This window comes from Rhinatrema bivittatum, chromosome 4 (assembly GCF_901001135.1).
Source record: "Rhinatrema bivittatum chromosome 4, aRhiBiv1.1, whole genome shotgun sequence".
NCBI lineage: Eukaryota > Metazoa > Chordata > Amphibia > Gymnophiona > Rhinatrematidae > Rhinatrema > Rhinatrema bivittatum.
In genome coordinates, this window is record NC_042618.1 from 66,099,914 (window position 1) to 66,125,382 (window position 25,469).

The window sequence follows — 25,469 nt, forward strand, 5'->3', positions numbered from 1 at the left end:
GGCGTCCCCTTTCTGTGCTCGCTTTGTCTCTCTCCCCCTCTTCCCACTGATATCTCTGATGGATGGATCAATAGGGACTTGGATGCTTAAGGGTTTTATCTCAGTCACAGTCTTTCCCGGTTTCCCTCCCCCTTTGCCCACAGGACATGACTGGCACTGTGAAAACCAATGAAACAAAGCTTGTTTTTATTGTTTTCAAATGCACCACTGTTGGAAGAAACATCACCAGCAAAACAGTGGGAAGCACAAAAGGACAGCTGTACTTTATTAAAAAAAAAAAAAAAAATTTTTAAAGCAACTTTGTTCAAAATTGTTTTCTGATTATTCTGGTACTTACACACTTATGTCATTGTTATCTCCCATAGCCTAAATGCAGTGTTTTAACTGAGTGAACAATGCTTTGTCACAGATGAAAGCAGGCAGAACGAATCAACTGTACAATAATAATGTTTGTGCTCTGCCTTGGGTAAGACCGGGCTTATCCAACCACACACACTGTTCATTTCACTTGAAGATTTTAATTAAATTAACATATTTCACATTTAGAACTGTAACTTTATAATTGTGATGGCTTGCAAACTAGTTGTGGTACTATTCTTCATCTGTTGAGAAATATCACCCTTTTGCCATTTGCAGCTCTTTAGTCACTTGGGGATGGCTGGATTCCTGTCCAGCAAGCTGATAGGGATAGAACAATGAGTAGATAAAGTAAGCATGACTTAGTGATGCCACAGGCCACGGAGTAGCTGATTTGGAATCCGCAAGCTACAAATATCCACAAACCAACCAGGTTGATGCCGGCAAGTTGGTGATGGCTGGTGCTGTCCAGCAAGACAACAGGGACCTGAGTGACCAGATGCTTGGACAACAGCCTGACTAATTTTGGTAGTGGGTTAGATTATTACAAAGCTTCATGGTAAAACTGGGGCAGGGAGTGGTGGGGCTATGTGTTGGATCTTAATAGACACCCAGTTCTGTTACCATTAAGGTCAGGCTGAATCTTTAGCAAGAGTATAAATTAGTGAATGGGGGAAGTTTCCATTAAAATGCAGCCCCTCCCTTTAAGGGGTCAGGAATGGCCGATGCCCTTCAGAGGTTTTTTAAACAGCCTGTGACGGAGTGTACTGACAACTCCCTCATTCTACCTTAAGGAGCCTGGTTCAGGTTTCTAGCCCAGTCCTCCTTAAGGCAGAATGCCGCAAGGGATTCTCTTCACCTACCATAAGAATCCAGGGCTAGAAAGCTTGAGGGGGCCCCAGGGAGCTGGTAGAACCTCCGGTTATATAAGTATGAAGTATATTTACCTGATAGTTGTTCCTGAGGCAAGGTGAGTTACTATTTGGGTTTCTGTAATTGTGAAGCACTGTAAATAAATACTTGCTCCAGAACTGGACTAGTCAAGTCTCATGATGGTCCTAGACTGTTCCCAAGGCACAGCAGGCCTGAATATGCTACACATGGTTTCAGTGCGGGGATTTTTTTTTTTTGCTTAAGCAGGAAGCACAAGTAAATAAACCATACCTCCCAGAAAAAAACAACCCCTCCTTGCAGAGTTTTCTTTCCTGGGGCCTTTGGACTTCATATTCTATTACAGCAGGCCAAGGGGGCTAACCATACTTGGACAGTCAGGGGTCAAGTAGTAAGCTAGGGCCAGACAGGCCAACAGATATTTTTGTTTTCTCAGTCTCGTGTGAGTTATCCATTTGGGAGCTGGCCCCAAAGGGAGATAAAATGGAGCAAGTAACCCAGGTTCCTGGCCACGGGTCATCAACAGCTGCATAAAGCTTTGCAAACACAAATAGACAAACAGCAGTAGCTGCAAGCCCAATTAACACATCAAAGTGTAGTCTTAATTCGGCTAGCCGAGGCCCTGCAATCAGCTCTGTCTAGAATATCTCAGACACCCTTCTGTTTTAAGATGAAGGCAGGAAAGCACCCAGAGGTCTTTATAAAACTTTTTGAATGGACCACCCACATGTTGGCCTGGCTGTAGACCAGGCCAACATAACGAATTTGCTCACCTGCAGTTGATCCTTGTGAGACCGGAGTCCCACAAAGATCAACACTATCAGCCACACTATTTAATATCTACCTTCTCCCACTATGTCAACTCCTTACTAGCCTCGGCATCACTTATCTTATTTACGCCGATGACATTCAACTTCTCATACCGGTAACTGACACTCTCGATAAAGCCTTCAATCTCGCTGCCTCATACCTTAATAACATAAAAAATCTCCTAAACCAATTGAAACTCTGTCTCAACATGGACAAGATGGAATACATACTCATCCAAAGAAAAACTCCCACAAATATCTCAAACAACTCCATGCAAATAAATAATACTAACATCAAACTCAATGACAAAGTGAAGGACCTAGGAATCTGAATAGACACAGAACTGAATCTTAAAAAACACGTATCAGCAAAGGTCAAAGAAGGCTTTAACAAATTAATGATACTGAAATGCCTAAAACCACTGCTAAATCATTCTGATTTCCGAACCATTCTACAATCCTTTTTCTTCTCAAGCTTCGACTATTGTAACTCTCTGATGTCAGGTCTACCCAAATCTACCACCCGACCTCTCCAAATCCTTCAGAATGCAGCAGCTAGAGTTCTATCCAGAAAAAAGAAAACAGACCACATCATACCTGTCTTAAAATCACTTCACTGGCTTCCCAAAGACAAACGGATAGAATTCAAAACACTATCCATACTCCACAAAACATACACGGGAATGAAGTCAAATGGACCAACGACGATATACATATACAAATATCATGGCGCAACACAAGATCTACAAATAAGGCATTATTAGAAATTCCCACAGTTGCAGCAGTCAAACTTACTACAGTACGCGGAAGAGCATTCTCAATAGCAGGGCCGACCCTCTGGAATACACTCCCTGAAAATCTAAGACTACAAAGTATCATCAAAATGTTCAAAAAACTCCTCAAAACCTGGTTATTCCAACAAACCTACAAAGAAGGCATCGGATAAGCTAAACAAACTGATTAAGGATGTGAATCGGGCTTCGGATGATTGAAAATATCGTTGATATTTTCAAAATCGTCAGAAATCGGGGGCTCCCCCAAAATGATAGGAAAACCCCACGATATTATTCATGGGGGTTCTCTTATCGTTTTGGGGGAGGGCGGGAAAAACGGCACACAAAAATAACCCCTAAACCCACCCCGACCCTTTAAAACTAATCCCTTAGCTTCCCCCACCCTCCTGACCCCCCCCCCCAAAACTTTTTACAGGTACCTGGTGGTCCAGTGGGGGTCCCAGGAGCGATCTCCCGCTCCCGGGCCGTCGGTTGCCACTAATCAAATTGGCGCCGATGACCCTTTGCCCTTACCATGTGACAGGGTATCCATGCCATTGGCCAGCCCCTGTCACATGGTAGGAGCACTGGATGGCTCGCGCCATTTTTAAAGATGGCGCCGGCCATCCAGTGCTCCCTCCATATGACAGGGGCCGGCCAATGGCATGGATACCCTGTCACATGGTAAGGGCAAAGGCCATCGGCGCCATTTTTATTAGTGGAAGTCGACGCCCGAGAGCGGGAGATCGCTCCTGGGACCCCCACTGGACCACCAGGTACCTGTAAAAAGTTTTGGGGCGGTCGGGAGGGTGGGGTAAGCTGGACGAAAAAAAAAAACACGATGTGAATCGGAACCGGAATCCGAACCGATTCCGGTTCCGATTCACATCTCTAAAACTGATACCACACATCACACACTTAATCACTATCCTGTTAAATAAGCCTATCCAACATTTCATATAGTTAACCAATGTTCATTAAATCTCCTGTAAACTGCTTCTAATTCTTAATACTTCTCTAAATGGTTTATAATTCTCTATTACTTCTTCCAAACTTTGTAATCCCACAATGCATCTGACATGTATACTATTGTTTTTACTCACAATTTATATCCTATTTACGTTCAATCACAAATTGTATCCTATTTACGCTCGTTTCATTGTACCTGTTTTCTGTTACATGTACTGTTGTTTCTCTTGTAAACCATTGTGAAGGCCAGCTCCAAACAACGGTATATAAAAACACTTAATTAATCAAATAAATAAATAAATAAATAAATAAATAAAATAAGTGGCTTTCCAGACAGCCAATCCAGATGGGAGGGCTTTCTATGAGGACATCAAGGCTGTTATACTACAGAGAGCAGGGTACTCCCCAGAACATAACCGGCAATAATTCTGGTGAGCGGCTCTACAGCCTACAGAGAGCCCCAGAAACCTCTTTAACCAATTGGAAGATGCCTGTTATGGCCGCCAGCCGCAGCGGTCCGTGACCGGGACCAGTCACTCACCTGTAGCGTCGGGCTCCCCTTGGAATACCCAGGGAGCCAGCAGCCACCGCTGATGTCTTCTTCGTGGCTATGGCCGCTTCCAAGATGGCCGCCTCTTCCTCCTTGCTGACTCCACCCCTGCTGGATCTCCTAGAGCTGCACGCGCAGCTGCTAGGGTAATTTAAAGGGACCAGTACAGGAAATGGTCATGGCTCCTCTCTAGGACTCCTTCCTGGTCTCCTGTATTTAAGGCAAGGTCTGCTCCTCAGACCTTGCCTTGGTATCTTGGCTCTTGGTCCTGTGAGTTCCTGTGCTTCGAGTTCTTGGTCCGCCGCCTGTTCGTCTGGTTCCTGTTCCTCTTGGTCCTTGTTCCTGATTCTCCTCTCGTTGGACAGATTCCTCTGGCTTCGACCCCTGGACCGGCTTCCGATCATTCCTCTGGCTTCGACCCCTGGACCGACTTCCAACCATTCTTCTGGCTTAGACCCTTGGACTGGCTTCCGACCATCCTCCAGATATCTACACTTGAATTGACTTCAACCTGCTGGAGGCGCCAGCTATCCGGATTACATGACCTGCAGGAGGTGCCTGCACCCAGATCTTCTTTGGTCTCCAGGGAGTCTCCTAAGTCGCAGCGGCTGGGTTCCTATGGGCTCCTCCTGGGGGAATCGCGAGCTTCCAGGGCGAAGTCTTCATTCCACGTCTACATCATCAGGCCTCGCCTTCTGACGGTAGGGACCTAAGAGGGTTTACTCTCCTAGGTAGCGCCAACTCTACCTCGGACCTAGGGTCCACTGCCAGATCAGTAACAATGCCAGTTGGAAGTGGCTTTAGTCGGAGCTAAGGTCAGGACTAGAAGTAGCTCAACAGATACTTCTGGAGCAGTTCCTAGACAATCTAGACTGGCCCATGCAAATTGGGTCTGCCAACACACTGGACTCACCTTGGAGAGAGCCCTGGAAGTGGCAGAAGCCTTCTATCCAGGCACAGTCAATGCCCACCGGCAAAAGAGGCTTAGAGAGGCAACTCTTAACCATTCCCTGGCCTGGGACAGAGGATAGAGGACCTTAGCAATGAACCTCTGAGGAAGGGGGCCCGGCCTCCATACCCGCTTTTTAGATGCCAGTCTCATCCACATGTTTTAACTGTAGACAGAAAGGACACTTGGCAAAGGACTGTCGGAATGGCCGAACTGTGTTTATGGATGTTAACTTGGTGAGCCAGCCAATGCCTGAGGAAGAAATACACATATTATAAAACAACGCTCTGAAGCAGCGACAACCCACAACTACAAAAACAAAGGGGGAATCCATAGAGATAGGAACAATCCAGAAACGGGGCCTTGCAGACCCTCTCTTTTGTGCTCTTTGTATGGAGAATGGGCATGAAGAAGACCACTGTCCATAGAGGCAGCCAGTAACCAAAGACTATTTAAGTGAACCTGGTAGGGCAGAAACCCGACTAGCCCTACTGGAGTGTTCTTTCTATAAAACAGAAGGTCATGCAAAGGAAGAATGTCCTTGGCTTGATAATCTGGAATGTGTTTGCAAGTTAGCAGAATAATGAGAGAAGAAGCAAAGAACGGGGAGAGAACCCAGGAATGTTAATGATACGTGGGAACATGCTAGGGATCACAAATTGTCAAAACTCCAAAGCTGCAATTTTGTGGGTGTCCCATGTGCATGACTTAAGGACTTTACAAACCAGGTGAAACAGGAAGGAGCCTCTATCCAGGCCTTGCTAGATTCTGGTTGTAGCAAAACGCTCATTCACCAGGACTTACTATTTCAAGGATACATTAACTATAAGAAAATGGAGACATTGACATGCATACATGGGTAATTTATTTATTTTAAAGATTTTCTATACCGCATATACAAATTATAGGTCTAAGCGGTTTACAAAATATAACTCACATAATCAAGTTTTAACAAATAAAAACATTAATAGAATTAAAAAAAAAGTATTATTACATAAAATTAAAAGCAGACATGCAATAGAACAGCATAAAAATCAAATAAAAAGCCTTCATGCCTGATGATCAGTAAACACTAGTGAACATAGATAAGTTTTTACAACCTTTTAAAATTCTCTTGTATTTGTAAGTAGTCGAATTGAATTTGGTAATGAGTTCCGTAATATAGGGCCTGCTATGGAGAAGGCACGTTTTCGGGTTAGATGTAGCCTGGCGGTTTTGATATTTGGAACCTGCATTGATGGATTGTAAGTGGTACGGAGGTTGATATAGATGTAAGGAGGAACATAACCATACAGTCGATGCGCTGTGTGTTAAATTATGGTTGATGGATACCAGTATCTTGTATTGAATATGTTGACATATTGCTAATCAGTGAATTTGTTGTAAAATTGGAGTAATTTGTTCTCTATGGTTTGTATTGGTGAGTAAATGGGCTGCAGTGTCTGGACTAATTGAAGGGGATGTAGTATATGGTCAGGGAGGCGTAAATAAAGTGAGTTGCAATAATCGAAACCAGTCAGTATTAAAGCTTGTAGTACGGAGTAGAAATCTTTCGGATATAGGAAGGGTTTTGGTAGTCATGGATAGATTGGAGTCTAAAATAACACCTAGGTTACCTGCCCGTCTAGAAATGGGGATAGTTGAACAGAAGTGTTCAATTTCCCATGCCCTTTTGATGACCACCATAGGATAAGCCATGTTAGAAGTGGCTGTCCTCCAAAGCTTCCGTACCCAGTAGTCCTGGGTCAAAATTATCTCCATTTTGCAATCTTATAGAGACAACTCATGAGTATTAGAGACAATACAGCTGGAGGTGGGAGGCACTTGTGAGTGCCAGCAAGTGTCCTGGGCACATCTGGATGCTTGACTTGACAAGGCTGAGCTGAGGGGGAGGGTATGTGATGGAGTGTACCAACAACTCTCTCATTCTACCTTAAGGAGTCTGGTTCAGGTTCATAACCCAGTCCTTCTTAAGGCAGAATGCCACAAGGGATTCTGGGTGAAGGGAAGTTCACCCAGGCCTAGAAAGCTTGAGGGGGCTCCAAGGAGCTGGTAGGAACTCCAATATCCGTATGGAGTATGTTTACCTGATGCAAGGTGAGCTACTGTTTCTCTTTACTATTTCTCTTCACTTCTTTAAGCAGTCATTGCCAGATAGAACATGACCCAGTGGGTATGCTCCATGATTTCCACATTTGTGTTGTGTACTTTTTCCTGATGTGTTACATTTTATGTACTCAATGGTCTTATTTTATTGTAACTGTACATTATTATTTATTTTGTTTTAAATTATTGCTGTACTCTATTATGAGTTATCCACTGAGAGCTGTGGATTAGCAAAATACAAATCTTCAAAATAAATAAATATTTTCATTTCTGTAATTGTGAAGCACTATAAATAAATACTTGCATCAGAACTGGTATGGTCAAGCCTTGTGGTGTTCCTGAACTGTTCCTGAGGCCACAGCAGACCCCAAAACGCTACACAGCCCTCTCCAGAAACTCTAGAGATAATCCCTTATGCTTTGCTAGCAATTACAAGATAGTGAGGAGTTTTCTTGTGTTGAATTTTTCAGGTCCAGTCAGAGGAAGGAGCCAGGCAAACTCTGCCTGGGGAGACTGACCAGGGTCAGAAAGATTTTCCTTATCCAGTCCACTCACTGGCTGGTCAGGATTTCCCTCTGAGTTGTTTTTCGGGCTTTACAATTTTAATGGTAGGAGCCTTGTGAGAGACCCTGCACACTATCTGAACTCAGGGAATGGGGAACCCAATTTCAGGGGCTGTGTAAGTTAGGGAAGACCTGCCCTTCCATATTCTCAATGAGCCACCACAATGAGCCACCACAATGACCCACCACAAGGAGGAACTTTGGGGTTAACTTCTGTTGAAGGGGAAAAGGACTTACGTTTTGAGATCTGGAAGGAAGGTTTTGACTGCCCCTTCCATCCTGTTTGGAGCACAGACAGCTGCCTACTTCTTGAGATCCCGCCCATCAGGAATCCAGCAGGAGTGAGAGACCAGAGAAATATCAGACAAGCTGCTAACCATGAGTAATAGAAATTATTAGTCACTGAGGACACCCATCCGGCGTCTTCACCCTCTGGACTTTCTGTGTAAGGATGGTGATTAACCTTTTTTGCCAGTTCTGGAGGGGTTTTCCTGCTCACACAAGGATCCCCTATCCAAATGGCAACTTCACTCTTCTATGCCCTGGAGGGTGGATGTTTCCCTGCCCTGGTACCAGATACTCCAGCACAAACAGGCCGATTCAGTAAAGTCCGCGGGAGAGCGAACGAACGCCCGCTCTCCCGGTGCGCGGACCGGCCACTCACCGGTGTGCACAATTCAGTATTTAAATTAGGTGGTGCGGTAGAAACAGGCAAAAGGAGGCGCTAGGGACACTAGCGCGTCCATAGTGCCTCCTTTTAGCCCAGAGCGGCGGCTGTCAGTGGGTTTGACAGCCGACGCTCAATTTTGCCGGCGTCGGTTCTCGAGCCCACTGACAGCCATGGGCTCAGAAACCGGACGCTGGCAAAATTGAGCGTCCGGTTTTCGACCCGACAGCCGCTGGCCCATTTAAAAAATTTTTTTTAAACTTTTTTTACCCTTCGGGACCTCCGACTTAATATCACCAGGCCACTCTCCTGTGCATGCGATACAGTATTTTAATTTATTAAAATTAGAGTCGGCGGTAAAAAGAGGCGCTAGGGACACTAGCGCATCCCTAGTGCCTCCTTTTTGACAGGAGCAGCGGCTGTCAGCGGTTTTGACAGCCGATGCTCAATTTTTCTGGCGTCGGTTCTCGAGCCCGCTGACAGCCACAGGTTCGGAAACTGGACACCGGCAAAACTGAGCGTCTGGTTTTCGACCCGCGAGCTGCGGGCCCATTTAAAATTTTTTTTTTTTTTACATTTTTTAACTTTCGGGACCTCCGACTTAATATTGCCATGATATTAAGTCAGAGGGTGCACAGAAAAGCAGTTTTTACTGCTTTTCTGTGCACTTCCCCGACGCTGGCAGAAATTAACGCCTACCTTTGGGTAGGTGCTAATTTCTTAAAGTAAAATGTGCGGCTTGGCTGCACATTTTACTTACTGTATCACGCGGGAATAACTAATAAGGCCATCAACATGCATTTGCATGTTGCGGGCGCTATTAGGTTCGGGGGGGTTGGACGCGTGTTTTGGATGCTCTATTACCCCTTACTGAATAAGGGGAAAAGCTAGCATGTCCAAAACGTGTGTCCAAATGCCGGCTAACAACGGAGCGCACTGTACTGTATCGGCCCGTAAGTTAGCAGGGAAAGATTACAGTTGTGATGGTTTGGGGAAAATGGCTAAAGTTGGAAGCGTATGCTGGGTGGAGATTTGTGACTGCAGAAAGTCATAATAGTAGAGTGAATTAAAGGAAAGTATAGTTTTGTCTCATCCCCTATTTCTTTTCTATCTAGTTCACACTTTATTCTTCAGGGAGAAATAGCACCAACCAAATAAGAGCAGCAAAACAGAAGTTTATATGGTGCATTACAGGGTCAATCATCTGACTGCAACTCTATTGATCATTTTTCCCAATACTAAAAATGTATTGAAATCTATGCAACTTTGACTAGTGCTATCCAAACTCTTTCCTGTCACTTTTCGTTTTTGTTTGTTTCACCCATACAAAATAAAATTGCAACTAAGAAAATAATAGTAAAGGCAAAGTCATAACTTTACACTGTTTGTTGCTCTTACTTCAATAATTCACACTTATGTTTTTAATATTTTATTCTGTACAGTGAAAGGGCCCATCCCTTTAACAATCTAATGGCGTAAACAGTGTCTTTAGCATAGAGCTTCTCATATGCGATTTTGTAGCCATAGGCTACATAGAGGAATTCCTATTCATGGGGAGGAGTAATCTTATATGAAAACCTGTCAACTTGACTGTAGCAGCTTCACAGCTAGACTTTGTCACATTACTCTGTTTACTGAATATGCACTCTACCCTATTAATAACTCCAAACCCAGTATTGGACACAGTAGGCAGAAAAAAATCTTAAATGCAAATTCTATCAGCAGGTTTGGAGTATTTAACATATGCTGTCTTTTGTTACCACTAGCAGGATTAAAATTAGATATCATCTGCCTGCCAAAAATCCCTGGAATAAACGTCTCATAAACTATTAATACAGAGATTTATCTTGGCAAATAACCACAAGCCCACAAAGCTGTTTTTAATTTTCTATAGGATGGATGAATGGGTTTGTTCACTCAGCTAGTCTAGTAAAATGTGTTAAGTAAAACATAGTGTTAACGAATGTCAAGCACACATTAACACATGTTAAAAAACCCAGTTTTAACATAGGTTAATATATTTTTAGGCTTAACACAATTGTACATTAGTTTGCATTAATGTTGATGCAGAATTCATGTGGACTAACATGATAAAAAATATTAATGAGGTACGTTGCACACAAATGCATGTGTAGCTCCCATCCCGATCTGGTCCTAGGTGTGAGGGCACATGGAGAGAGTCACGGACCATGCAAGGCCCCTTGACTCCCAGGGTTCCAGCATGGGGGAAAAAATAGCGTCTTTTCAGCTCTTAGGTTTTGCTCTCACAGGACTTTTCCTGCTCACCATTCCACTCTCAAAGAAGACAGGATCCACACCAGTGCTGTTGTTCAAAATTTAAAACTTCTTTATTGGACTGATCTTGGCAGGGTAAATAAAGTTCAAACCCAGTACCACAACTCCAAAGTTGCACCACAGAAACCAAAGTCCAAAGTTACAAAAATTAAATTCACCTCTCCACCCAAAACAGGTCAGCTGTTCTGGATGGGTACCCATTATACTATGGGCCCTCCCAGTACCTGTTTGGTAGCTGTAATCTTTTCTCCAAAGTCTTTTTCTCTTTCTCTCTGTTCTTTGGAGTTTCAAACTGATTGTAGGTGACTCAGTGTCTTACTCTGGTTGACTTTCCCAAGCAGGATGCCTTTCCTCTGGTACCTACCAGTACACTGGTCCACACACCCTCCAGGGAAATTATTCTCTCCTTACAGCTCCCAACTTCTCTCTGGTAGACTTCCCAGCCAGTTTGCCTTTCCTCTGGCACCTCCCAGGGCACTGTTACATTTGGCAGTCCGCAGGCTAATCCCGCAGACTGCTGCACTCACTGCTCCAGCAGGAACTGCCCTTCCAGCTTCCGACACGGTATGCTCTCCGCCGGCACACTGTAGGACTCTGTCACCAAACCATGCGGCAGGACGCCATCATCCTCAGCTGGCCCTGCTCTTACTAGGTGTGCACGTGCCTGATGACGCTTTACTTAAAGGGCTCACAGCCGTAAAAGGCTTGAGGCACTCTCTGATGACATCACCACTTCGACCTATAAAAGGCCTCTCCTGACACTGCTCCAGCATCTCGGCAACAGGTTTTCTTATTTGCTAGTAGTGCATGTTCTCATAGCATCTCCTGTCTTTGGTCCCAATGCTCATTGTCTTTGTTCTTCAATTCCAGTGTTCCTTGTCTTTGTTCTTTAGTTCAGGTGGTCTTTGTCTTCATACTTTAGTTTCAGCATTCCATGACTGCCACTAACCTTTGCCTGCTTTGGATAGGCCTCACCTATGCCTACTCTGACCCAGTGACCTCGATGAATCTCACCACCATCAGCAGAGGCCCCCACCTAAGACCTGCTGGCTCCGGCACCTGAAGTCTCAACTCAAGGGGAATGTGGGCTGGTAAAGGCGAAGCTCCAGTTGTGCCTTTGCTTCATCCAGGTCCACCAGCCGACGATGGGGACCTGCAGAGCTTCTCCCTGTAGGTTGTGTCAATCCTGCCTCGTCTAAGGGTCCATGAACTCAACAGACACTTGCCCCCAGCTCTTCAGGACCCACTTTACTCTCCAGTCTTCTGGACTTTCAGGAACTCTTATCCGAGAATCCTTCTCCTCAAACGCATCTGTAAAGGGAAAGACCCCTGGTGCTCCATATCACAAACAAGACTTCAGCTCTTGGAATCTCTATTTCCTTTTTGCCCTCCTGTATCACATGGGAGCAGGGGATTTATACACTCACATCACGCGTGCCAGTGTGGAGTGATATATCTCCTTGACACACTAACACTGTGCTGACATCACAGGCAGACAAGCTCTAGTAAGACCTTTGTCATGCTGAGGGCACTCAGACCAGCTGAAGCCACAGACTGCATGTTTGTAAGGGAAAGGGACATTTTCCTAGTTGCAGAAAATGGACACCCTCCTACATTGAAAACTAGCTCATTATGTTAGAGTGGATTTATTACAAATTGCATAAAGCTACAAATTTGTGCTAACCCACCAGTACAGTTAAGAGTTTTTGTTAGCCTCTCAGGGCAAATCTAAGGCCTGATATGAGTTATGATGCACACCTTCTGTCACCCCTAACAGAGTCAGACCCCTCTGGGCCGCTCACCCTCCCCCCCACCCAGCAAACAGGCTTCTTCAGGCCACTCATCCTCCCCCTTTCCCCACTCTGCCCCAGCAGAATGATAATTCAAACCACTCATCCTCCCCTTCCCCCTTGGCAGAAGCACCTTCCCTCCCCAATCCTGGACTGCCCAAACCCCGTCTCTCATTCAGGCTGGGTCACACCCCAACTATTCTACCAGTTGCTGTACTATTTGAAAGGGACACATGAGTACTTGCAGAAAATGTTTAGAGGAAGGGTGTGGGCATAACACAAAGCAATGGAGATGTTCAAAAACAAAATTATAGCAAAAGTTACAAAAACAATCCATCATTAAAATCCAGGGAGGGGGGCAAGTGATGTCCTTTGCCCCCTGTGAGCACCAAGGAGAAAGCAGAAGAAAAGAACACGCCACCATTCAAAACAGCACTATCTGACTTCACGCAATTTTTTGCAATAAAGTACATAGATAACGTACACAAATATTTATTGTTTAATTTGACAAACTTGTGGATATGGCTGTGTGATTTGAATAATAGGTCTGACCCTGGCACCTAGGGCCTGATTTACTAAAGGCTTTTATATCTCTGGGAGAAAACAGCTTAGAAAATCAGGCCCTTGGAATTTAAAATATAAATTTAAAATAGAATATAGAATTGTGTTGCTACTCCTCCTCCAAGCAATATTTACGTTCAGTTGTGCTTATCACTTAATACAGAAAAAAACACTCCATGCAGAGTGGGATACAAGCACAACCAATTATTTTGTACACTTTTTATGTTACAAAAAGTTTTTATTATTATTCTAATGATCCCTCAATACAAATAAAAATTTAGAAAAAGTTACATAAGAACATAAGAACATAAGAAAATGCCATACTGGGTCAGACCAAGGGTCCATCAAGCCCAGCATCCTGTTTCCAACAGTGGCCAATCCAGACCATACACATTATATCCACTTAGAGTATTATTATCTTATACCCTCATCACTGTAAACATACCTTTAACACATTATTTAAAAAGACTTATTTTCTCACTCACTCCCCCATACATACTCATTCATACTAACAACTCAATCATAAAAATACCCAAGCTTAAACCACTAATGGAACAAACGCTTTCATGAAAATGAATACTCAAAATACATATATTAGCCTTCAGTAGTTCATCTATTGACTTAGTACTGTTATGTTCGGGTTTTTCGTGTGCCCTTGGGCCTTAGCCTGACCCCAGACAAGTCCAGGACCGAACCGAGGGTTGGTGGCGTATCCCAGCATGGCGGAGACAAGGTCTACCCTCTGCCAGCCTGCATGCTCCCGGAGCCAACAAGAAGATGTTGTTAATTGAACAGTCCTCCGACCATTCCCAGCCCTTTCGGACCTGCTGCAGGGAGCAGCACAGATGGCAGGCCGGACAAAGGACGAGGGCAGACAAGTGCTGAAGCTTGGCAGATGGAAGCTCCGGTTATAGAAGTCATCTGAGAGTAGTGAAGATGAAGTCTCCAGGCAAGAGAAATGTCTGAGGCAAGGATAATTCTTACGGACCTTGGGAAATGCAGACAAGACGAAAAGGACTTGGAATACTTGGACGAAGACAGGTGAGCACTGTTCCTCAGGGCGCTCTACACAGCCCACTACTCAGGGCGGACCCAACGGACTGGTCACGGACCACCCTGTCCTCTACGTGCCCTACGCAGCCCAAGGAGGCTGGTCACGGACCACGCGGGAGCGGGGCAGGCTCAGGAACGGAATCCAGCTGGCAGCGGCTCCAGTGACCGGAAACAGGAACTGGACGGAACGGATTTACCCTCAGAGAGGCCACCTAGAGAACTCTGAGAGCTGGAACATTGCAGGAACAGATATCAGGAAGATCAGGTACGTAAAGGACCTCTAGCCATCGAGGACATCAGGACTTCAGGAACATCCGGAGGGCAGAGACAGAGGACCTTAGGAACATCAAGACATCAGAGACCTGGACGAGGACCTCAGGAGACGAAGACATGGAACAAGAACCAACAAGACTTGGAGCTCCAATGAAGAACATGAAAACCTGACGGAGCGCTGGAAGATAGGAACTTCCAGGAGAGAAGTAACTCCGATGCAAGGCAAAGGTGGAATGCAGGAGCAGCCCTTTTATAGGGCTGGCACAGGAAACAGTCTCTAGGTGGGGCCCAGGGCATATCCGGCTGTGGGCCTTTAAATCTTGAAGAGAGGCGCGGCCGCGCACCTAAGGACATAAGCAGGAAGCTGTGCAGGACCGTGGACAGCAGCCCTGCACCGACGTTGGTGTGGAGAAGCAGGGATGGGCTGAGGAGCAGGCCCTGACGTCAGCAGCGGCTCCCACTGCTGCAGGAGGATCCGAGGGCGGCTCCAGCCGCCAGGCAAGCCCAAGGACTGCGGCTTCCAGCTGCGAAGATGAGCACTGAGTTTGGGGCAGCTCCAGCCGCGAAGAAGGCGAAGAAGTCCACGGCTCCGGCCGCGGTGAAGCAGGACATGATGGGTGGCCTCCAGGCCGCAAGAGGCCAACTGAGTCCGCGGCTCCGGCCGCGCAGAAGGCCCAACGTCAGCGGTTCCATGCTGCGATGATGAAGGCAGCAGCAAGGTGAGGGACCTGCTCGCGGGAGAAGCCTGTGGCAGGATTCATAACAATTACAATATATGCTGCGCAATATAATCCTATTGTATGTAATCTTTACAATATATCCCTAATATATTTCCTTCATTACAACGTATTCCTTACAATGTGTTCCCTGATAACAATGTTCTTAACAAGATATCCCTAGATCCCAACAAGGCCCTTGTTTCTCCTGATTGGCATCTTCAGGGGAATTCAATTGTTGAAATAGGTTGTTGACACGAATCTCACTTATCAACAGGAACCACTCTTCACTATTCCTTCTATTGTAAATTGTTGACACGACTCTCACTTATAAACAGGAACCACTCTAAAGATAAATCAATCTAGAAAGACTTTTTAATCAAACCCACAAATTCACTTCTATATCCCCCTACTTATTTAAAAAATTAAAAAAAATTTTTTAAAATAGTGCTTACATTCGCTATTCCTTCTATTGTATACAAATCCACTGCTCACAGTCTTTTAAGATCTCTTTAACAGCTCCACTATCCTATCTCTCCACGACTGTTAAAGCAAAACAAATTGAAACCATTTATTAGTTTGTAAATTTGTATATTACTACATATCCTATCCATTATTCATACCTACTTCAAACCAATTTATATCTTTATAGAATGAAGGGAACAGCCCACCGGCAAATCTTTCACTATACAACCGCCACCCAGCAATATACAACCGTATCCTAAGAATGTTCTCTTAGACTGTATCACCCCTATTACTAACAAATATCCACCTGAGCCACACGAATCACAAATTCATCACCTTCCACTTTTTCATTTCAAAATCTCTCCCTGCTTGTCATCACAGTAATACAACCTTTGTTCATGGACCTCAGTTCAAAACTTTCAAACCCATCACCCAATTCTCTTGCCTACAAAATTTATTTATTTATTTATTTAAAGTTTTTGTATACCAACATTCGTTAAGAAAACATCACATCGGTTTCCATACAACATGAAAATAGCCAACAGGGCTTTACAGTGTAAAATAAAAAGTATTTACCTACTCAACTGCTGTTAAACACTACTTAGTTCCATTCACATATATCAAATTTAGAAAATCACATAACAAATTCTACCGCAATACTTCAGCTTGCTACAGCTTCCGATATCTGCCATTCTTCATATGAAGACGCTCACCGAATTCAAAATGAGGTAATGTTCCTACTCCAACCACACCTTAAATCCATCTACGTGGTTTTCAAAACTAACCAATGGAAAAAGCTACCCTAACCCAATCATTCACTTCATTGGATCAACCATACTCTCATCCCTAATACTAAGACAGCCCTTTAAACAAATTAAGGAACAGTAGCCCTTTAAACATGGCTACCCTGATTCCTCTGACTCACCTCCTACATGAACGCCTCCCATTTGATCATTGAATTAAGACCCTGCAGTGCCAATGTTTTCCATTGAAAAATAAATTTTTGTTCATATTGTCTTAACACATGTAAGATGTTTCCTCCTCGAGGGCATGGTAACTGTCTCAATACACAAAATTTAAGTTGGTCAATGGAATGTCCATAATCATGCCAATGTTTAACAAGAGGTGCTTCCATTTTATTTGTCCGGATACAACTCTTGTGTTGAATTATTCATGTTTGTATAGGTAAAATTGTGTGTCCAAATTATAACTTGGAACACAGACACATTATTGCATAAATAACATGGCGGGAACTACAATCAAAATGACCTTTAAAAAAATATTGAAATGGGATCAGTTCATGAGTAAATGACTGGCCAACCAGAACGTGTTTGCAAACTGAGCATTTACTACAGCAATATTGTCCTAACTCAACATCAGAAACTTCCTCATTAGATATTGACGAAACAAGTAGGTCTCTCAAATTACGCCCCCTGGTGCGTGCAAAAATTGGTCTCCTCTGTAATGATTTATGAAGGGTGAGAATCTGCCAATGTTGTAAAATGATATTTTGTATTTGATGAGTTTTGATGAAAATGGTAGGACACAAACCAATTGGTTTGTCTCAGACCGCTGATGAGTTTAGAGCAGAAGTTCACGATTTGCATAAAGCCCAGGCTTGTAGGCCTTTTTCACTATCTTCTTGGGATATCCCCCTTATTAAGAACCTATCACTCATCTTAGTGGCTTGTCTCCTGTTCTCCACAGTATTATCACACAATCTCTGCAAGCATAAGAACTGTCTCCTCTGGGATATTAGCTCATAAATTGAGCAGATGAAAACTTTGATAGTGTAATAAATGATTTCTGTCTGTGGATTTAGAAAAAATTGTGGTCCCCAATCTGTGTTGATCTCTAAACACCCAAAGATCTAAAAAAGGTATGGCCCATCTATTATAACTGATTGTAAATTGGGATCTAATGTATTCAACCATGTTGAAAATACCTGTAAAGTGTCTTCTGCCCCTGTCCAAACAAGAAAATATCGTCAATAAATCGAGTCCATATCTGAATACTCTGCCAATAATCCGATGGATAGATAAAAGCTTCTTCGAAGTCTGTTACATAAAGACATGCCAACGACAGGGCCATCATAGCCCCCATCACTGTCCCTTCAATTTGCTGGTAAAATTGATTTTTATATTTGAAGACATGTTTTGACAATGCTATACACTCCAACTCCGTAATGAAACAAGCTTTATTCTCTGAGATATCATGTGAAAGAAGGACCTTCTTTACAAAATCTAACGAAGCTTCTTGAGGGACGTTAGTATAAGGGATGTTACATCTGCTGTGACCAAAAACACTGTGTCACTCACCTCTTCAACAGATTGAAGTTTAGATATGAAGTCAGATGAATCCCTAATATACGACCTACCTAACTTTACCAATGGATTTAAATATGTATCAACATGTTTGGATAGGGGATCCAAAACAGACTGAATACCTGATACAATTGTTCCATTAGTGGTTTAAGCTTGGGTATTTTTATGATTAAGTTGTTAGTATGAATGAGTATGTATGGGGGAGTGAGTGAGAAAATAAGTCTTTTTAAATAATGTGTTAAAGGTATGTTTACAGTGATAAGGGTATGATAATAATACGCTAAGTGGATATAATGTGTAACTTTTTCTAAATTTATATTTGTATTGAAGGATCATTAGAATAATAATAAAAACTTTTTGTAACATAAAAAGTGTACAAAATAATTGGTTTGTGCTTGTATTCCACTCTGCATGGAGTGTTTTTTTTCTGTATATATAAAATCAGATGACACTTTCTCTAAACCAGAAATATAGACATGACTTGTCATCAGCCCCTGCAACAGGAATGTGCACCTTACTGTTGCAGTATTTCTAAGTTACAAAGCTATGCTTTTCATTGAATTATTAACTAAACCCACCTGAGGAAAAGGAAAGAGCCAGACTGTACTTATGAGCTCCTCTGGGAGCAAAGCACAGCCCACAGTTCACTGTCTTCTGTTCCAGGCAACTATTTATGTATGAAGTCTATGAATCAGCTGACATCATGTCTCAGCCCAGATCTGGGTAACCTTCTTAACTTTTTTGAACTACACTAGAACTTGAAGTGTTGCTGTTTATATGAGCAAGCAGATTAATTCCAAAGCTATTAAAGAAAAGACTGCCAGTGCCATTCTACCTCTCGGTTAAGTCCATTAGGTGGTTCAAAAAATACCCCTTTATATTCTTTTTGGCACATTGCTGCATCTGGAATTGCAGCAAGCTTATATTTCTCTGTAAGACTACCTCAAACATTACAAACATTGTGCTTTTGTTCTAGCGGATTGTTGGATAAATTCATATACTGAATATAATACATATTCATTTAGTTTACATTTCCTTTATCTGCCAGCTATGAACAGTTGGAGACAAGAATACAAAGTTCTTGATTGATCATTATTGTCTACATGTCTGGCATACTGCCAGACCCAGAATTTACACCTTGGGATTCTTACGGGCCACTCTGCCTTCCTGCCATTTTGCAGACTCTACACCTTGGGGTGTTCTTGCCACTGTGGGTGGCTGCTTTGCACCTCTCGTGGTGTCTTGGGGCCTTCATACTATTCTTTATGCTGCTTTGTCTCTCTATCAGTGCCTGTTTTTTTTTTTTATGCCACCTTTGCTGCTTTGTTCCTCCTTCATGGTGCCTTAGGATGTTCATGTCACTCTTGTTGCCACTTTGCACCTCTTGTTTTGCCTGTTGGGGTTCATGCCAGTGTTATCAGTACCCTCTTTTGAAGCCTTGATGCTGTTTTGCTCCTCTGACGGTGCCTTGGAAAACTCCTGCCAATAATGGCACCATGTTGTTCCTTATGCTATCCATGCCTCTTTGTCACAGTCTTGGTGCCTTACAGTTCGCTTTCCCCCCCTTATGATATCGTCTAACCACAAGTTTAGAATTGATTAGAAAACCCATATTTTGAAGCTTAAAATAGACTGCATTCGGAAAACAAATTAAATAGATGAAACAAACAAAGAAAACACTTTTTTTTTTTTCATCCGAAATGAATGGAGGTGACCTACAAAATTTATAAACGAACTGAAATACAAGTTTTACCTCTGCACATGCCTAATAGCAACTCCACCATAAACACAGAACACATGAACCAAATGTTTCTTACTCACTATATAGTTCTTATCCTTTATAGATGAAATACTACAAGTACTCTCCAACTCTCTACTTCAGTAGAAAAGACTCCTCACAGTTCTCGCAATGCTCGCATCACATATAGAGCCCTCATTATACTTCCACTTGCAAGGTGTATAATTTATCTCTTTACATAATGCAACCTGGTATCCTTCCCAGATAGGCTCCAGATTCCTTCTTAAGGTATTTGCAAGGGATTCCCTGGCATCCCAAGCTTACACCCAGAATGATATCTCAGTGATATGTCGGTATATAAATTAAAAAAAAAAAAAGATGAACCACTGAACTTTGTGGTCTTCCCCTGATGGTGGGATCTCAGGACATTCCTCAATCTTCTGGACTAAATCCTGATCCCTTATTTATAGAATTTCCCCATGGGAACAAACACTCCTCCAGTCCTGGGTCTTTCCCCTTTAGAGGAAAGGATCCTTCTTAGCCCTCTCCTTGAGGAGAGGTACTCTGGGCAACGCAGCCTTCTAATGAGTCCCCTCAATCTCCTCCCGCCAAACATTTGAACATAGACTTTTATGGGTCTCAGAAAATGCTCCCTAGAGGATTCTCCTACCTACATTTCTCAAAGGGGATACTAGGTAAATCACTCAAGTCACCCAACCAGACCTTCTCATTAGTTTATATACAGAAAAAGGTTAAGCAACTTCCAAACACCAATTAACAGAAAATCTGGAACGCAGGATCCTCTCACGATTCCTTAAGAACATAGTCTCTCACCTCTTCTAAGAATTCCAAGACATATGAAGTTATTTTACATATCATTCAAACAATCACCAAAACCCCAAGTAGGAATTATGGGACTCCCCTACCCACACTCTCTTCCAATAGCCATATATATTGACATAGTTTAGAGGCCTATCATTCCTTGATAAACAAAACCACTCTTCTTTATTAATTGTGTTCCCAGAAAGATGTGGGATGTAATTAACACTGTGATTCTAGGCATCTGCCAACCCAGTGAATGCTGATTCATCACTCAGATATTTTTTAAATGGCATCTCTACTTCACACCAAATGTAAAGCCTGGTATAAAATAATGCTATAAGTAAGAAAGGCCTACTAATTTTACCTGGAAATTGTATTCTTGCCTTACAAATATTACACAGTGTTAACCTGGTTATGAAGAATGAATGTCCTGGATACTTTTGTTTAAATGGATACAAGAGAATTGCACCTTTGACTTGAGGCCATTTTTAAACAACGGTTGTACATGCCTTTTGCCTGAATCAAAACTCAAATATTTACAGTAAAACAAAATGTGAAGTGGTTTTGAATTGCTCATCTGCCAAAAGAGATATTTACTGTGCATTTAAAGACTTGAATAGCAAGGAAAATTCTTGGGTTTCACATCCTCAAAGTCGATGACACTATCTAATACTGATAATAGGAGCTACCCTATGCTGCTCAGTTACTGCCCTTAAATACTTCAGAAGCTATCCAGCGCAGGGAGAGACATTTTGTATCATGCTATTTGAAAATGAGAGGTTGAATTATATAAAAAAAAATATAAGACTCATACTAATATGTGACAAAATACCTAATTTGATTAATTTCACCAATATTCTGCCTTGAGATATAAAAAGATAGACATGACATCCCATCCTTTTAACAAAGTGTTATTCTCATTGAATGGGTACCAAAGGTCACCCTCTATCTATATGAGATTGATGACAATGGCAGTGTTACATTTGTCACATGATTTGGCAGTGTGGTGTTCCATTCACTTTAGTGTTAATGAGAATTCTTAAGTATACAAAACACCGTACTCTGGTGAGACGCTGAAAGAATCGGAGATTTACTTCTTTCCCAAGCAGCACCCAGCAGCAGCAGCAGCAGCAGAACTGTAAAAATAGCAAAGCTTGTTGGATGGCTTCCCAGTTTGAAGGCCACAGTAGTACAAGGCTGATTTAATCATGTTTTTAATGAAATGCAATCCTGAATGCATCAGTGTTGCCAAAACAGGCTTGAAAAACTAAGTCAGCAGACAGAACATACAGAACCAGCAAGGCAACCCTTTTACTTTCAGGATTTTTGTTTTTTTTACATTTTGAGACAAATAACCATTTTGATTTTTGTTACGCACCATGATGAAGTTCAATAAATTGGGGCGCTGCTATGCTGTCCATTCTCATAAATCTGTGTTAGCACATCGTGCTACATCTAAAATATGAACAGGACAAACAGGTTAAGAGAGATCTTAAGTGTCCGCAGTGCACCATTTTCCTGTTTAAGTGGGAACACAAAGATAAGTATATGCTACTATTTTACAAACTGTGCATTTCATTACACATGTATATTTGTAATGCAAGGATGCATAGTTTCTGTAAACTTTTCATAAAATTACACACACACACATGTATTTTACGTGTGTAATAATTAAAACAATGCAGGTATAATAACCCAGAATTAAATGCAGAGGCAGATATTTTAGAAAGAATGCACTTCATTCTGCTTCAGAAAATACTCACTTACGTATGTACTTGGAATCACCAGTTTATCCAGACCACCAGTTCATCTAGACCCTCCAACACCTCACCCTGAGCCCTCACCAGTTCACCAAGATCTCCCACCCAAAAACTTCAGACAAAAAACAAGTGTGATTTCAACCATGTGACTCAATTAGCAGGGGTGAAAATGTGCAGACAAGTTCGGTAATGCATGCACGTAGATCTTGTGCATAATAGCAATTTTGTTTATGCCTACAAACCTTGCCACAGAACATCCCTAAGGCTTTTTCTTTTATTCTATGCTCATATTTACACACTAAGCTGCAAGTATTGCACATATTCTTGAGGCATGTAAAATAGCGTATATGTGCGTACGTGCTACGTACATGCATATATGCTAATTTTACATGCACAACCCCCACGTAACTTTGCAAACCACCTCCTGAAAACAGAGGGAGGTCCATATTCAGTCATTATGCAGCTCGGCTAATTACCGGCACAGCCGCTGAATATATATATATATATATATATATATATATATATCTACAAATTTTGTATTCATATTTGTAATCTGGTCGTACTTCTGTACGATGTATGTATTTTAGCTTATGTTTGAGTTTTATGTTCTAATTTTATGTATGTTTACCATGTACATCACTTAGGGCTTAGGAATAAACAATTAATATATTTTATTAAAATAAAATACAAATCTATCAGCTACCTTAAAGTTAGCCAGATAAGTTTATCTGGCTAACTTTAGGACAGGTCTACAGGCTGACCAGAGTTATCTGGATAAATATTTCTGAATATGGACTGCAGGATGATTAAAAATCAAAGGTAGCCATATTTATTTAAAAAAAAAAACCAAAACAAAAAACAACAACCTATACAAGAAACTAAGGGGCCAATTTTCAAAGATTTTAGCCATTTTGAAAATTTGCTAGGGCTTAATTCCTAAATATAGGCTCCTAGTTTCATTAGGCTCCCAAATTTAGGATTTTAAAAAGTGGGTGGCTATGGGGGCAGAGTTAGGGTGGGGAAACAAAGTTAGGAGCTTAGCATTGATTTTCAGAACAAGGCACCTAATATAGGCCTGGATTTTCTAAGGTCTGTGACCTTAGAAAATCCGGCAGTAATGGGGGGTGGGGGGGGGGGGCGAAGCAGGGGGCGGGCCGGCTTTCGTACCCAATAGCACCACCGTGAAAGGTGGTGCTATTGGGCACAATACTGGCGGCGATAAGGAGTTTTACCTTTTGCTGTCAGCGAAGTTGTCGCGGAGTCCGCCCCGAGGCCGCCCCAACTCCTCCCCTTCCGGTGCGGACTCCGCCCCGACTCCGCCCCAATTTAGATATCACACGCGAAAAGTCTCTTTTCGCTTGCAATACCTTTGGAAAATGACCCTCATAGGGACTTAAATTTAGGAGCTAAGAGGCCAAAAAATTCAGTACGTCATTTAGTGGACAAGTTATCTGGCTAGAATATTCCGCAAGATAAACGTCCCACTTAATATACTTGCTTAAAGTTATCCAGCTACATGTAGCAGGATAACTTTAAAACCTAACTGGCTATGCTTGAATATAGCCGGTTAGATTTTGAAATAATCTGGTCTTGTGTGGCCAGATAACTAGCTACTTAACCGGATATCTTTAAAGATATCCGGTTAAGTAGAGAACTGTAAAAGTAAAAAAATATATATATGTAAAGAGGCCTGTGGCCTGTTTCTTTTGATCCTGGGGTGAAAATATTAATGAGGTCCTGTAGGTCTTCCATCTGCCCCCCCAAACCCAATAAAATATATTTAAATGCTCTGGGCTATTTGAAGAAATTGTAAATTTTCCTCTCCCCTCCGGACTCTCCCACCCACCTCTTAAAATATGGCCAGTCAAGCCCCTCCGCCATCCCCCCAGTCATCAAAGTCCATGCTGGGAGTGGGGTATGACCTTTCCCGCTCACAGTGCTCCAGTGCTGAGCCTGTCAGATTCAGCACCGGAAGCGTACGTTACGCACTACTTATGCTTCCAGCGTTGAATCTGACAGACTGGAGCACCAGGAGCAGGTAAGGTCATTCCTCACTCGCAGCACGGAATTTGACGACTTGGGGAGATGGAGGAGGGGTCCTCGGTATCTGGGGGTGGGTGGGCTTGACTGGTCGTATTTTAAGCCATAGATGGGTGGGATGGTCTGGGAGGGGGGGAGGAAGAGGAAAATATATGATTTCTTTAAGTAGCTAATAGGGTTGGTGGGCCCAGGGCACTTAATATAATGTATTGGGCTTGGGGGGTGGGCAGATGGAAGGCCGAAAGGGCCTAATTTATACTTTTGCCATGGGATCAAAAGAAATGGGCTACAGATCCCTTTGCATGTATATATTTTTTCCTTTTCCAGATCTCTACTTAACCAGGTATCTTTGAAGATAGCCGTTTAAGTAGGTAGTTATCTGGACACACAAGGCTGGATAATTTTAGACCTGCTCAGAAGCCCAAAACGCCCCTTTTTATATCTGTCTACATTATAGCCAAATAAGTAGTTATCTGGCTATAATTTAGACAGATAAGTGGCTGAATATGCCACATTTGCCATTTAGATGGATAATTTGTGATTTATTCATCTAAATGCTTTTGAATATTGACTTCTAAGCTTTTTTTTTTTTACTATCTGCCCCTAAGTGTAGTGGATGCAGCAAGATAAAAAAGAAATAAGGTCAACAGCAAGATGTAAAAAGTCAAGAAGAAGAGCAGCTTATATTATGTGGTCTCTGAAATATTGCTTTAAATGCCTGGAAATGTAATGCATCTTTTCTCCAGCTGGGTAACATTTCCTAGAAACACCAAATGCAAGCAAATAATTACGGTATTTTCAGGCATCTACCTGAAAAAGCAAGCATCAAAACTTACATGGATTTTGTAGCAACTACTATTGTTTACAGAAGGACTAAGCTGACATACATGTTAGTTCAATATAGCTTCATTATTCTCAGTCCTGACTGTAGTTCAGGTGAAGTTAGCTGTGCATAAGAACATAAGAAATGCCATTCTAGGTCAGACCAAGGTTCATTG